At 47.3% G+C, this 14,917-nt stretch overlaps 1 protein-coding gene across 3 annotated transcripts in view; it reads left to right on the top strand.

Moving 5' to 3' along the window:
• SH3RF2 (SH3 domain containing ring finger 2) overlaps window positions 1–14,917 on the top strand; it is a 126,617-nt gene extending 111,700 nt beyond the window's left edge. For 2 of the 3 annotated variants that reach the window (XM_080803650.1, XM_080803647.1), the window contains one exon: window positions 11,327–14,262. The gene's annotated coding sequence lies outside the window, so the exon portion shown is untranslated. Of the gene's footprint in view, window positions 1–11,326; window positions 14,263–14,655 lie in introns of those variants that run through there. The other variant, XM_080803648.1, reaches the window with a different exon arrangement.

Raw genomic sequence — 14,917 nt, 5'->3', positions numbered from 1 at the left:
AAGGGGTGGGGGGAGGCATTCCAAGCAAAGAAAGCAGCATTTAGCACTTGCAGTAATCAAGCCAAGTTCTCCTATATAGAGAGAAATCCACTCCTTTGTGGAGCCTTCGAGGGAATCCCAGGTAGACCGAGTACCTCATGTCTGAAGACAAGTCAAGCTGCGAGAACTCCATCCCTCAGCCAAGACTCAGTCACTAGGAAGGTGCCCCCTTTGCCTCGTGATCAGACCCTGGCATCTGAGCACTAGGAAAGGTGCTGAGGGCAGGCTCTGATTGGGGCTGGGGTCAGGGGGACATCTGAGAGGTGGTGGAGGGGCACAGCATAGGGCCATATTTTTGGTTGTTTTTTTAAAGATTTGATTTATTTGAGAGAGAGAGAACATAAGCAGCAGGGGGGCAGAGGGAGAGGTTGAAGCAGACTCCCTGCCGAGCAGGGAGCCCAATGTGGGGCTCAGTCCCAGGACCCTGGGATCATGACCTGAGCCGAAAGCGGATGCTTAGCTGACCGAGCCACGCAGGCACCCAGGCTACAGCCATACTTGAGGAAATGTTCTCCTTAAGCAGCATCAGGACCCTCACCTAGGGCTTCCTTTCTTGTGTGGGACCGGCACCACCTCCTTCGCCCTCCACCACCCACAGACAGGGCTTTTGGAGCAGCAAGAGTTCAAAGCAGTGCCCCGCCTACGAGTTGGTGAGATGCAGGACTGACCCAGTAAATGCAGGGCTCCCTGACTTCCAACTTCCAGTGAAAATGCGGAAGGTCTGTCCATCCCAGGCCTGCCGTTTCAGAACAGCAGCGCTCCAGCAGGGCTGGGTCAGGGGCAAGCTGTAGCTAGGTGGACATGCGTTCTTCCGTTTGCCACACCATCCCCCCAAGCCTGCTTTGCTCACTCACATAACCACCATGTGAATTAGGCATGTTCTCCTGGAGTCTGTGTGCTGGACATCATTTCTGTCTCCAGGGATACCTTGAAAGTTAGAGCTAGACCCTGAGAGATCAGCTCGTCCAGGCACTTGGGTCTCATGAGTATAGCAAGCTTAGTCTGGGCCTAACAGGGTGTCAGTCAACAGTCTTGAGGTGGAGTCTAGGCATCTGTGTTGTCAGCATACCCCCCAAGTGATTCTGATGTCTAAGAACAAATCTACCTTTCTCGTCTCATACAGTAGGCCAGGAACGTAGCCACACTGGGTGCCGATATATGAACAATGCCGGTAGTGATAGGCGAACAGTGAGTGCTCAGAGCTCCCACTCCTCCCCCCTGGCCCTTTCTCCACATTCTCCCCATCACTCTACCCTCCAGCAGCCTGAGAGCTCAGGCCTGGTGCAGCTGAGACCTTCAGCAGTAAAGCTCTTCTTTGTTCTCACTGGCTAGTGCCTGTGCCATGGCAGTGGCTGAATATCTTGACTATTACCCTGTAATAGAGGATGAGGCCCAGAGAGGTCCCTCAGAGATGAAGACCTCTGCTATCAAGCCCAACACTCTTCCCCGTCCGTATCCCAGCCACTGTCCAGCCCTTGATAATCACTTCCATCGGGCCCTTGGCTTAGGAAAGGAGAGGACTTAGAAAGTGGGCAGTTCCTTGCTCACTGGTCTCCAAGTTTTTTAAGCAACATTTTCACAGGTTCAAGCAATGCCCTTAGCTTCCCAGCTCCTCTAGCATCAAGTAAGCAGGTATGGAAGTTGCTTGTTTCAGTAAGATGAGCAGGCATGATCCTCGCCCTCTCTCCCGCCTCTGCCCACACAGACCAGCCTCCCAGCCCCTGGACATCCTCCCTGGGATGTGCGCCACTGGGACCGGCGGCCGAGGGAAGTCCTATCAAGGCTGTCTGCTGGCAGCAAGTGCTGAGCGAGCTTGGCTAAGCTGGGGCCAGCAGCTGCTCCCACAGGCGCTTCTCTTGTTTGTGTCTGGACAGTAAAGACCCCAGGTCTGCTCTGGGCTGAGCATAAGGGAGTGTGAGCACTTCCAGCAACCTCTCAGGTGACCATGAATGACAGTCACTCGGGGAGTATGTTGGGCAGGCAAGACCAGACTGGAAGAGTTAACTCCGAAGATCCTTGCAGCAGCAGCTCGGTGTCCCTGCGAATAAATCTTGCAAGGACATATTGCTTGAAATAGAACAATGTTAAATGATCAAGCCATCTGTTTGCCAGGCCATAGTGTTGTGTCCTAGACCAGAGCAGAGACAAAATGTTCTCTGGAAGCCCTTCTGCCTGCTGACCGTCACTTCAACAAACAGAATGCAGCCAAGGTGGGATCAAAGGTGATGGGGGCAGGGGGCATGGAGGAGCCTTCCACATCCATCCATCCATCCATCCATCCATCAATCCATCCATCCATCCATTCAACACCGGTTATACCTCACCCACTCTGGATCAGGCTCCATGAGAGACTGTGGGGGCTCAGTGGTTCACAGGAGAGAGAAAACACATATGGGCCTCTCAGTGTGGTGTTTCTTAGGAATTCTACTGGACCTGGGAGCTCCTTTCTGCCTTCCTCCCTTATTTGAATTAAATTATATCATATATATATATATATATATATATATGATCGTGAAACAAATAACCATATACCTACCATCTAGCTTTTTTTTTTTTAAGATTTTTTTAAAAATTTATTTATTTGACAGAGATCACAAATAGGCAGAGAACCAGGTGGGGTGGGGGGAAGCAGGCTCCCCGCTGACCAGAGAGCCTGATGCGGGGCTCAATCCCAGGACCCTGGGATCATGACCTGAGCCGAAGGCAGAGGCTTTAACCCACTGAGCCACCCGGGTGCCCCCACCATCTAGCTTTTTAAAAAATAATCATTATCCATTCCATTGAAGCCTGCCATGTGCTTCATCCAATCTCATTCTTTCTTCCCCTCCCCCCCTTCCCTCACAACCACTATCGTGAACTCCATGCTTACCATTCCCCTGTACGTTTTCCGCACATGTACCATATGGAATTTTCAGTGCGGCTCATAGATCTGCTCAGTAAACACCAGTCAAAGCAGCTATCGCAACCTGAGGCCACAGAAACCCGCTGAATATTTGAACTCCCATCTGGCCCCTGTCACTGGGATTCTAAGGCATTGAGTCATTGCTGGGAATTGAGGTTTTGATGTACGGCATATCTGGTTTTAAGAAGTTCTAGTTTAGAGGGATTTTTGTATGCCTCCTTCCCAGTACCGCTGCTTAGAGAGACCTTGCTGCTTCCAAATAGGTAAGATACAGTTTGCGGCTGTGCCCAAACCTTTTGAGTACACGGCTCTCCAGGCGGCTCTCCTCTGGGCCTTGCCTGCCCCACCCTGGGGAGTCAACTACAGAAACCAGAAACAGCCCCTTAGAATCTGAAACCAAAACAGATCTGGCTGCCACTGCTAGAAAGTCTCCCAAGAACCTTGTGAAGTCTGCAGGCAAAAGCTATTCTTGTCCCCTGACTACAGATCAGGAAACTGAGACTCAGAATGTGTCAGTGCCTTATTTAAGGTTTCACGACCAGTTTGAGATGGTAGGGAGAATACAAAAAAAAAAAAAAAAATGTCCCTGACTCACCATCCAGTAGTAATTGTCACCATTTATTGAGCACCTACTATGTACCAAGAATTTTACTTGCATTATGCCATCTAATCCTATCCAACCCTATGAGGGGAGGATTTGCATTATCCTATTTTAGAGATTACAGTTAAGGCTCAGAGGTCAAATGACCAGCCCAAGGCAACAAGGACTAGAATCCAGAACTCTAAGCCCAGACCTTAATCTTAAATCACTGGGTCCCTCTGTTGCGACTATTAACACAAAACATGGTTGAGGCTGGAGAGGATACACAAATTGGGTATGTGCTTCTGAAATCACAGGGATGCAGGTGGGGGCAGGGGCAGAGGATGGTTTAATTCAGAGGAGCCAGCCCACCCAGATTAAAACTGTCATCAAGAAGTAGTGGTGGGTAGGAAGGTAACTGCGAGTGTTCTCTACGGAGATATCCAAAAAGCAAATGTACCCCTGCTCCAAGGGCAGCCAGACACAACCAAGCAACTTGAAAAAGAACCGAAGCTTACAGTGTGGTTCTGGATCACTGACGTCAAAGCACGATAATTATTTTGCATTCCCTAGATCTCTCCCTCTTCGTGAGTTTATTTCTGGTTTTGCCTGTCCTCACTCTAAATGATACAGAACAGAGACCCAGAAGATGGGGGGCATGATTTCCAAAATGACCCTCCACTTTCATCTTCTCTGTGGGAACAGGAGGACTCAGAGCAAGAACATCTTCCAGCCTTCCGTGCCCGTATTTATCCAAAGGTCAAAGGCGACTGCTTTCAGGGGTAAACACACACCCACAGATGCAAGCTAATTATGCAGATAGGGTCACTGCGGGATGGACAAGAGCTACTAAAGACTAAAAAGGAGGCTAGCCAAGACCTGGGGAGACAGGCAAAAGGCATCTGCAAAAGCCATTTTGTGACTCTTCAGTTAATGCTCTTAGAATCAGTGCTAGCATGACCGACAGACTGCATGAAGGGCATTCGTGACATCGGAGTTTGACTGCTGCAGGTCACGTGTATTCCAGAGGCCAGAGCCATCCTGCTGCCCTCCCCAGTGAACACAGCGACTCCCTGGACCACCCAAGAGGACTGTGAGAGCTGGTGGCATTCAGCAGACCTTCACAAAGAAAGCAAAAGCAAGTTGACCTCTGAAAGTAAGGAGGCAACAAAACCACCTGGAGGACTAAGGAGGAATTCAAATCAATAGCGCCGCCAAAGGGTGGTACCCACCCCTTCCCCACTCCCAGTTCTTTGGGAAGATGTTTCACGTCTCTGTCAAGGAAAGAGCTGGAAAAGACTTCACTCCCTGAAAAGGACATGTCAGTCATAGCTCTAGTGAGATAGCATCAGCTTCCATGACAAGGAGAACAGTCGGTCAGAAGGGGCAGCACCGGTTGGAAGGGAATTTTAGATATCAGAACCATGTTTCCAAATATCCCGTTCTGCACATTCTATTTATGAGCTCAAATCTTTTTTAAGCTTAAGCTCTTTTTAGATGTTGGCAATTCTGAGAGCCTAGGGCGTCTTCATCATGGAGACCTCCAATGAAGGACTAGACTTAAAAGTTTTGGTCAGCAAGGATTTGGGGATAGCTACACCAGCTACGTACCCAATCCACTAGAACATTGTAAGATATGGAGAGGCAATATAATAATAATAGCTCAAGTAAAGGGTTTTGGAACCAAGTCATCTGGGTTTATGTCCTACCTTTGTCACTCCCTAGTTATGTTTCCTTTGGCAAATAACTAAACAAACTTGGATAAGTTACAACACCTGCCTAAACGTTTTCCCATCAGTAAAATGGGTATCAGAACCTCCACCTCGTCGGGCTCTCGGCAGGATTAAGTGAAATCATGCATGTGCAGCTCTGATTGTTGTATGGGTACATCAAAGGGTTCAATAAATGGTAGTTATTACCAATAAATGGATATGGAGACACAATTCAAAATCGGAGAGTACTGTAAAAACGCAGCTCTATCATACAAACAGAAACAAGAAGGGGAGAGAGCAATGAGGGAGTGTTTCAGTTGTCAGGGGGCTTCAGGGAGGAGAAACATGTTCTGAAAGATGTTAACATGGAAAAACGTTGTTAGCCATGTGGAGAGAAAGCACCTGGGCTCTGGAATCACAAGTCCCTGGGTTCAAATCCTGGTCTTCTTGGCTCTCTGACCTTAGACCAACTACCCTCTCTGAGACTTTCTTGACTCCTCTGAAGAGTGGCAACAATACCTCAGCTCTTCATAGGGTCAGAGGGAATGTGAAGGGAGCAGGGAGGCCAGATGCTGGTGTGCACAAGGAGTCTAGAAGTGATAGCTGGTGGAGAAGTCTGCGGGAGTGGCAGAGGCGCTAAGGCAGGTGAGCTGCGGAAACGCTGAGTAGAACAGACACTTACTAGCTGCCATTCGTTAGCCGTGTGCTCCATGCAGATACTGCGCTAACTTACGGGGAGGGAAGAGCGCAGCCAGCCAGGCAGCCCAAATTCAAATCCAGGTTCTATGTTTCTTCCCTGTGCCACTGTGGGCAAGTCATTTATCTCCCCAGCCTTGTAGTCCCTGGCTTGTAAGATGCAGGTAGTAGTCGTCGTTCTTGGAGTGGTGTGGTGGGGAGGAAACGAGGGAATGAACGTAAAGTCACGAGCACCGTGCCCGGCACATAGAAAACACTGTGGCATCAGCTATCCTGATTACTCACAGGCATGTTTCCCAGTGAATCCTCACAACAACTCCATGAGTAAAGCGTTAGGATCCCCTAGTTACTAGATCGAACAACTGAGGCTCAGAAGACACATCATTCATCTAAGGGAACGGTAAGCAAGCAGCGGGGCTGGCTCTGTAAGACTAGAAATCTCAGATTTTTGTTCTCTTCACTTTTCACATAAGCTGGGAAACGGCCCACGGTTGAGGTACTAATGACAGTTATTTTCGATGTATCGATTATCCTAATGCCCATGAGTCTTTCCTCTTCTGATGGCCCCCACCCCGTCCCCTCCCTCACCTGTTGGAGGTATGAGGTGCAGGCTTGTCGGTGCACCAGAGCCCAGCTGCTGAGTACATGGGTGCAGCGTCTTTGGGGGCTTGCAACTTCTCAAGGCTGACGGTGCTGACAAGTCCATTCTGCCTTGCAGATAGGTCTGACACAGACATGCTTCTAGCTGGCCGGGATTTCAATGAAAATCCCTCCTCCCAGGTGCCAGGTAACAGAATTACATGCCCCTGGCTCACTTTGTAATTCAGAAAATGCATGTGCCGATGAGTCCCTCTCCTGCTGGACACGTCCTGATGACCAAGGGGCTTCAGGCCAGCGTCCTAGCTCTTACCCTGCCCCTGTTTAAAGTCACAGAATATTTTCCTCCTGAGTAGACATCAGTATCACTTCACTCATTTATCCGTTCATTTCCACCCAACAAACTGCTTGAGCACCAAGCGTGTGACGAAACTTTTCGTACCATAGACGTGGGATACAGCAGTGAACTGTGCAAGGACAGTTCCTGCCTTCGTAAAGGGAAGTAAATGATCAACACACACACAGGACGGCTTCTATATGACAGGAGTTAGGAAGGAAGCAAAGTGACCAGACAAAGAATGGCTGCGGGGGACGAGCCACATTAGGGAGAGTGAGCAGGAATGGTTTCTCCAAGGAGGTGGCGTGTGCACTGAGACTGAAGACCGAGAAGGAACCAGACAGGCAGCGTCACAGGCGAACAGAAACAAGCTCAAATGTCAAGGAGATTCATTCATTTATCCAACATTTTTGATCATACAAGAAATATGTGTTGAACCAACAATTGAAGAATAGATTCATCCTCTTTGTCTTTGCCAAGAAGGACCCTCACACAGGCAGGAGGAGCTCTGGGGAGATGCCACATACATAGAAGCAAGTGGCTGCCCTTTCTCCAGCCCCACTCCCTGTCTGGAAAACAAGCGGACTGGCCCGCACAGCTCTTTGAGAAAGGACTGTGCAACAAGCAAAAAGCAATCTGTCATTTTTTAAAAGCGGTCAGGATGGCTGTTTGGAATTGTGTAGTCAAGGCATGTCATCTGCTTAATTATCATTAGGATATACGTGCCGAATTTCCATGTGCACTCACTCACTCGCTCTGAGAACACTGTTGCTTGGGAGCCTCCCGCCTCCTCCCTCTCTCCTCCCCACCGCCAACCCCAAGCTTTCTCTGGCAGAGTAGGGAAGAGTCCAGGCTACAGAACCGAAACACTTGTAGCCCAGGGGTGACTCACTATGTGACTTTGAGCAAGTCCCTTCACTTCTCGGAGTCTCAATTTTCTCATCCACATGATGGGGAGAATAAAAGAGACCATCTCACAGCAACCATCTAAAGTTTTTTTATTTTATTTTTTTAAGATTTTATTTATTTGACAGAGTAAGCACAAGCAGGGGGAGCAGCAGAGGGAGAGGGAGAAGCAGGCTCCCCACTGATCAGGAAGCCCAACAAGGGGCTCAATCCCAGAACCCCAAGATCGTGAGCCGAGCTAAAGGCAGACGCTTGACCATCTGAGCCACCCAGCTGCCCCTAGAGTTATTATTATCCTTATTTTCAGATTAGTGTGTGAAATTGTCAGAACTCAACGGAGAGAACAGAGATTTAGGTCTTTAAGGCAAAGGAAGCTGCAGCAGTGAGTGTGACAATAAGCCCATTTAATGATCTGTCTCCACCTGTAGCATTTTCCATTCTTGGAAATAATCAAGAAGCAGGATCACAGAAACAATCTTAAAGACGTCTCTCAATTGATCATGATACTTTTGTGCCAACAATTACAGATCCCCTCTATGTGCCAGACACTGTCCCATGTCTTAACTTAACTTATTTAAACGTCTCACCACAACCAAAGTAAGTACTATTACTATCCCCCTTTTACGGATAAAGAAACTCGGACCTAGAGCAAGTAAATAACTTCCGCAGGGCCACACAGCTGGGAACTGGTGGAGTTCGGAAATAAACCCAGGCAATCTGACTCCGGTCTAGGCTGCTGACTGCTCACCACCTCATTTACGATGAAACATGAAAGCTTTCCTGCGGACGTCAGGTTTTTCTACTTCAGATAGACTTGTCTTCTGAGCAGCCAGTAAACAAAGAGTTACTACCTGCCTAATCCTAAAACCCCTGGCCTGTAGCCCCAGCACTCACAAGGGCTGCGTCCCCCAACTACAGCCGGCCAGCCATAGGTAAATTCACACCTCCCACCACGGATGGGATTTTCGGGTGCCTACTGAAATGTCCGTCGATCTTGGAGTTGAAGTTCTTTCTACATCATTTAGCACAACCCGGAAGGCCAGATTAATGTGGCAGCCAGCCTTCCCTTGGCAGTCACTTCCTTATTACTTTCCTGCCCCGGCACTCCCTCTCAGAAGTGCTACGTCGCCATAAATGCAGTTCAAAGAGCAAACAGACCAGCACCACTTCCTTGAGATCCAGACGCCATCATCTCAGATCGCCTTGCCTTTGCTCTCAGAGGGACACACTCCCAGCTGCTGACACCGGGCCCATCTGCAGATGAAAGCAGCCATTTCCTGGGCCCAAGTGGTATTAACCCAGCTCCAAAGGCACGTGCCTAGGTCTAGCAAAAACACCAGTTTCAGTAGACGGAAGAGAAGCAGGGTATATTCAACACCGGTGGCTTCCCTTTTAAGGGCTAAAAGTCATGAACAGCAGCATAGAACTCCTGCCCATGTTGGGTGGTATACAGGGAAGAGAGCTTAATTGCAAATCCTAACTTACTGACACGGTGGGACGCAGAATGCATCGCAGTAATCCCAGACGTTGTATTCACGCCTGCTTCGCCCGCTGATGGTAAACAGCCCCCTGGAGACTCGGACCGCTCTTCCCGGCTATTACGCCGAATGGAGCACGTCCGCAAATGAGTAAACGCTGCACTGCATTTGCAGGCCCTGTGAGCTCAGGGAAGCTCAGTTTTGAGTCCAAACGCAGCTGCCTGCTGGAAAACTCAAGGCTTCTTCAGGACTGACTCTCTGCCTTTGGAGAGTGGGGGTTTGGGGGAACCCCAGTGTTTCCCATAAATTGCTGGCAAGGTGGGTTCCCATGCCATCCTGCAAAGAACGAGACTGTGAACATCACTGAAGTTTACCCAGAGAAAACTGATCTGTTAAATCAGCCAGGAGTGCTCTGAGAGAAAAGAAATCAGGCTCAGGTGAAAGCAATTGGGCAACAGACGGCCCCCTCCCTCTCTGCTCACTTCCGGTTTTACTGGGTTTCCATGGGAACTTGCTCATGGACAGGCTCTGGGGCTGAGACTTTCAGAAGGCAAGTCTTGCTAAGCACTCTTGCACCAGTTTCCCATCAGCCTTTAGGCGTCCTGTCCCCCTTCAGCATGAGCAGCTGGGATTTCACTTGCACTGAGGAGGGCCCGGAGCCAAGCAGCAAAGTCATGGGAGCAGCCAGCTCTTGGGCTGGGTGTTCAGATCGCCTGCCCTCACCCGGTCAGGGGCAGCCCGAGTTGTTGCTGCCCTTCCTTCTGAACATTCTCAGCCTCGGGGAGAAAAAAGGGGCTGCAGGCCAGACAGGGCAAGAACAACACTGGTTATATACATGGGGATGGTGGGGATACACGTTGAGTTTGGTCATCCAAGTAGAGTATTTGAGGCCTTGGAGAAATTCTGGGGGCTCATGGATTTTAACTTTGTTTTTGAAAGGATTTCAGACTTACAAAAATACTGCTGAAATAGTACAAAAGAATTCCTAAATACCCTTCAAAGCAAGGTACCCTAGATACTAACATCTTACCAAGTTTTTTTTTTTCCTCATACATGGTCTTATATAATATATATTAGTTAACATTACCTAAATATTTAATGTAAATTTTATATATATATATATATATATATATATAATTTTTCTGAACCATTTGAGAATAAGCTGAAAATCAAATGCCCATCTATCACTAAACGTTTCAGCCCGTCCCCTAAGCAAGATGTGCTCTTACATAACCACAATACAACGACCAAAGCCGGGAAGGTAACACTGATAAAGAACTGTTAACTAGTCTACAGGTCTGATTTAATTACCCTGCTATGTTTTCTGTTGTCTACTCTTTTTCCTTCACAGGAAACAAAAAATGTAATGTGTTATCTAGGATCCCATCCAGGACCACATAATGCATTTAATTACCATCTCCCTTTAATTTCTTTCAATCTGGAGCAGTTCCTCAAGATTCACTGTCTTCCGTGACCTTCACATTTTGAAGAATATAGGCCTTTTATTTTGTAGACTCTCTCTCCATTGGGGTTTGTCTGATATTTCTCCATCATTAGACTCAGCCCACTCATTTTTGGCAGTAACATATAATAATCTTTAGCATCAGATAGAAGTCCCCAAGTCCATGCTATATAAATATAAGGGAAAGCTTTTCCTTATAGTAGAGTGCCAACTACTAAATGTAGAAGGAATGATGGAATTTTTTTTAATTACCATTTGGCGGCCACTAGGCTCATACTTGGTTCATACAGGAATCATCAGTAGATATTAAAATTAGTGGATGAAAGCTTGAAGAGCTCAGAGTATTTCCTCTCATGACACTGATTAATCACAAATGGGAAAATAGCAGCTTGAGAGCAGAGAAGCCCAGTAGAGAACCATCTTCACCAAAAGACCACAGTTAGCATCACCAGGAGCAGGCAGCTAGAGGCCGTGTACCTCCCAATAGGATGAACACCTCTTCTGCGAAATGAAAAGAAAGGCTTCTGTCCAAAAGGCTTGAGAATTTTAAAGAACTATAGTTCCTTCCAGGGTGCGCTCACACAGAATAGCATCTGAAATCTTTTTCACCTTCGCAGACCCTGCCTTGGTCAGCTTCTCAGAGGGAGCTCGGAACAGCTGGGATACGGAAGAGAACAAATGATCTGCTTGGATGGAAACTGCTCAGTGGGGAGCTTGTGGACCATGTGATAGTCCTCAGACATCAGGGATGGCACTGGAATACCAGCAGGCCGGGCTCTGGGACCGAAGGGCAATAGGAGAAGGAACACGTCTGTCCTCAACTAGAGCATCCGTGTCTGGTGACCCAGGATAAGGAACAGCGCGTGACTCACGGGCTGTCCCAGGCTCCAGCAAACTCCTACCCCTCCTGTTACTCTGTCCTTTTGCCAGAGCCAAACTTTATCTTGCCGGCTTCTCACACCTTGGCACCTGACAAATGAAAAGACCAGACATCACATTCCTTCTCGCTCTGTGACTGGCCAGTCTGCGCAGCTCACCTTTGGAGCCGTGGCGGCCTGATACTCTCCTCTTGGATATTCAAGCCAGAGAGGCCAGTGCCTCTTCACAAAGCCCCTAGCTTTCACCCCCTCTCCTAACTCCCACCCAAGCATCCTAAGTCCTCCCACCACATCTGTGTTCTTTCCCAATCTGATTCCATGCTATCTTTCCCCCTGAAACTGTCTGATCGAGAGGGTTTCTGTTAGGACATACTGATTAAAGAAATGAGGACTTGGTACATAAAGGATTTCAGAAGAAAAATCCATGATGTAATAAGAGAGCTACCACAGACTACAGAGAGGCTATTGTGTTCTTTTTTTGTTCAGAAACAAGTCATTTTAAAGGGCAAGTCATTAGATGATCTTCTATGCCTGGTTTTAAAAACTCGAAAATACAAATTGTACACCCAGCGTGGGGCTCAAACTCACAACCCCGAGATCAAGAGTCACATGCTCTCCCGACTGAGCCAGCCGGGCACCCCTACCCTAAAATACAAATTTTAAATTATCTGTGTCAACCAGAGAGAGCCACGGTACCGATAAATGCAAATCAGAAGTACCCTGAGACTCTTCGAGCCAATATATTTTCATCTTCTCCCCATCTTAAGACATCAGTGAGAATTTCATTTTTAAAAGCACACGCTGCCCTGGTTATTAAAGACAATGGACAAGAACACAGCAGTATTTGGATGCGTTGGTTGTTTTAAAGTTTAGGATTATAATTTTGCACTGAAATCTCCTCAGCCTTTCATGCAGTCTTGTAAGCCTTGTAAGCAGGAGCAAGCAGGAGCCGGATCACGAGCCGAGTGAGGACTATATTTTGTGTTTGCAGGAATGCTTTCTTCTAGGTGAAGCTGCCACGTGCAGGACTCAGACTAGCACCCATCTCTTGATTAAATGAATAACTGGGACTTTTTAGCCACAACCTCCTCTCAGTTAACCCCAGGGGAAAGTGATAATAAGCAACAACGACCCAAGAGTATTGGCTTTATCTGCCAGGTGGTGAGTGAGAAGCTAAGAGGTATGGAGAGACCACAGAAAGGATAATTCAGCGATGACACTGCCTCTCACACGTGGTCAGGGATGCGTTGCCAATTGTCTGTCATCCCTTTGATTCAGTGTTTGTTCCCTTTCCTCTGGGATGAGTTCAGGTTTGGTTGGCTCCTCTTTTGCCCCAGCAGCAAAGGATTCAGAGATGCTGCCTTCAGATTCCGGGGTCTCCTTGTTACTACCGTGAGGCCTTACAGCACACCTATAAATAGGTTTCGGTGACTTCATTTTCCAGAGAAAAGTCATTTGAATGTCAAAGGTGGAAGGAATTTTACTTTTACAGATGATGCTTGGAAAGGTGAGGGACAGGCAGGCTGCCCACACAAAAGTAAGTTGTATAAAATGGGGTGGTGGGTGGACCACAACATCTTTGAGTCCCCAGAACCCATCAGACCACATGAGCTAATTACAGCCTTGTGTTCAAGGGCCTCTCATTCCCCTTTGTTTCTTCTCACATTTTCTTTCTTCTTCATCTCCTGTTCACAGCAACAGGAAATCACCACTCCTAATTTGTACACTTGCTGTTTTTTAAGTCTCCGGGAATTTTCCATGCCTTATCAAGTGGAGAGTTTTGTGGAGATTTAGAATCTGCTTAGGCAATAGACCAAAATATTTTTTTAAAACATTAAATGCAGAATCTGATTTGTTGCCAGCCGAACAGAGGCTTGAGAAAAGCACCCCACTCTCCCTGTTCCCTAAAGTTTTCTGATCCATCTTTGGTCTGTCGGTTCCACCATATAGACGCCACCATAGAGATTCCAAGAAGTTATGGCCAGAAAGTGGTGGGAGAGCGGGGAAGTGGGTGAGGATAAATTAGAATGGCCAGGATGGGGTCAGCCCAGACATTTACCCTGGAATACCCTAGGATAGTTGCTAACCGCAGAGTCTGGGTTTCATCCTCTGGAATTGTTGCTGCTGCTTATTCCATGGGGCTCGGGGAGAAGGTGTCGTTTAGGGGAAAAAGCAGAAAGACAAAATGGAAGGGGAGAAAAATTCACTCCCCCATGGAAATGCAAGCAGAGAACCTATAGACTCTTGTGTCCTGTTTTTTTAAGTACAGTGTTTTTAATAGACCAAAAGAGAATCTGATGAGGTAATCTGTATGTGAGTGATGTTTATAAAATAGGGTGTAAAATCTTAATCATTATGGACTATTGTATAAATAAAACTTAGGTATATAAAATATAGAAACTTATAAAAAATTATTTTATAGAGCAGGGGACACTTAAGGACTTTGGAAGTTTTCATATCTTTGTTCCAAAAACTAGATAGTTCCAAGGCTGGCAGCGTATTTCCTTAGTATATTCCACTGTAAAGGCAAGAAGTTTGGTGGGGTTTCATGTGTTTTCTAGTTTTATAATTTATAACAATCTGTATGGATTACTTTGAAATGTCTGTTGCTTGTGTGTTTATGTTGTTTGCCCACAGGGAGACATCAGAAATTTGTTCCACACTTTGCATCTTGGAAAACCAAAAGAATTTTCTAGTGAAAAGAAAAATACATAGAACATGAAACTCTCGGATTTGTACCACTGACAGCTCTTTGCAGGTCTGAGGAAGGGGAAGTTTAATACCAGAGTTGTTGTCTCTTACATCAATATTGGGTGTTGGTTCACTTTTCTCCTGGGAAGAAAGCATGTATTTTGGGTCCCTTTTTCCTCCACCTGACATGTAGAGGAAACCAGAAGTCAGGGCCTTAAGCTGCCTTGCTTTGGGACCACTCTCCACCATCAGTCTTCAAAGAACTGTCCACATCATATTTCTGTTTTCTGTTCCATGATTCCGTGGTAGAACCACTGCTTTTTGGAGCCCAGAGTTTTGTTTGGGTTTGTGGCTCTAATGAGTTTGCTTTTTACCAGCCAGACTAAAGAGAAGAAGTCAAGGGAAACAGGAGTCCCCTTGCTGGACAGGTCCTCCTGCAGCTCCCACCAGCACAGGAGGCCCACGCCAGAGACCAGGGCCTGCAGTACCGTCGGCTCTCCACACAGGGAGGGGCCCGTCATGCCAAAGTGGGGACATTACCCAAGTCCCCTTTGTCAGAACTGCGTACTGTTCCCGGCTGGAAGCTTGTGAAGCCCGACGTGTGTTTTAGCATGGAACAATAAAACCGGTTTAGTTGTC

This window comes from Martes martes (genome assembly GCF_963455335.1).
Source record: "Martes martes genome assembly, chromosome: 5".
Lineage (NCBI taxonomy): Eukaryota > Metazoa > Chordata > Mammalia > Carnivora > Mustelidae > Martes > Martes martes.
This window is presented reverse-complemented; position numbering and strand designations above follow the sequence as displayed.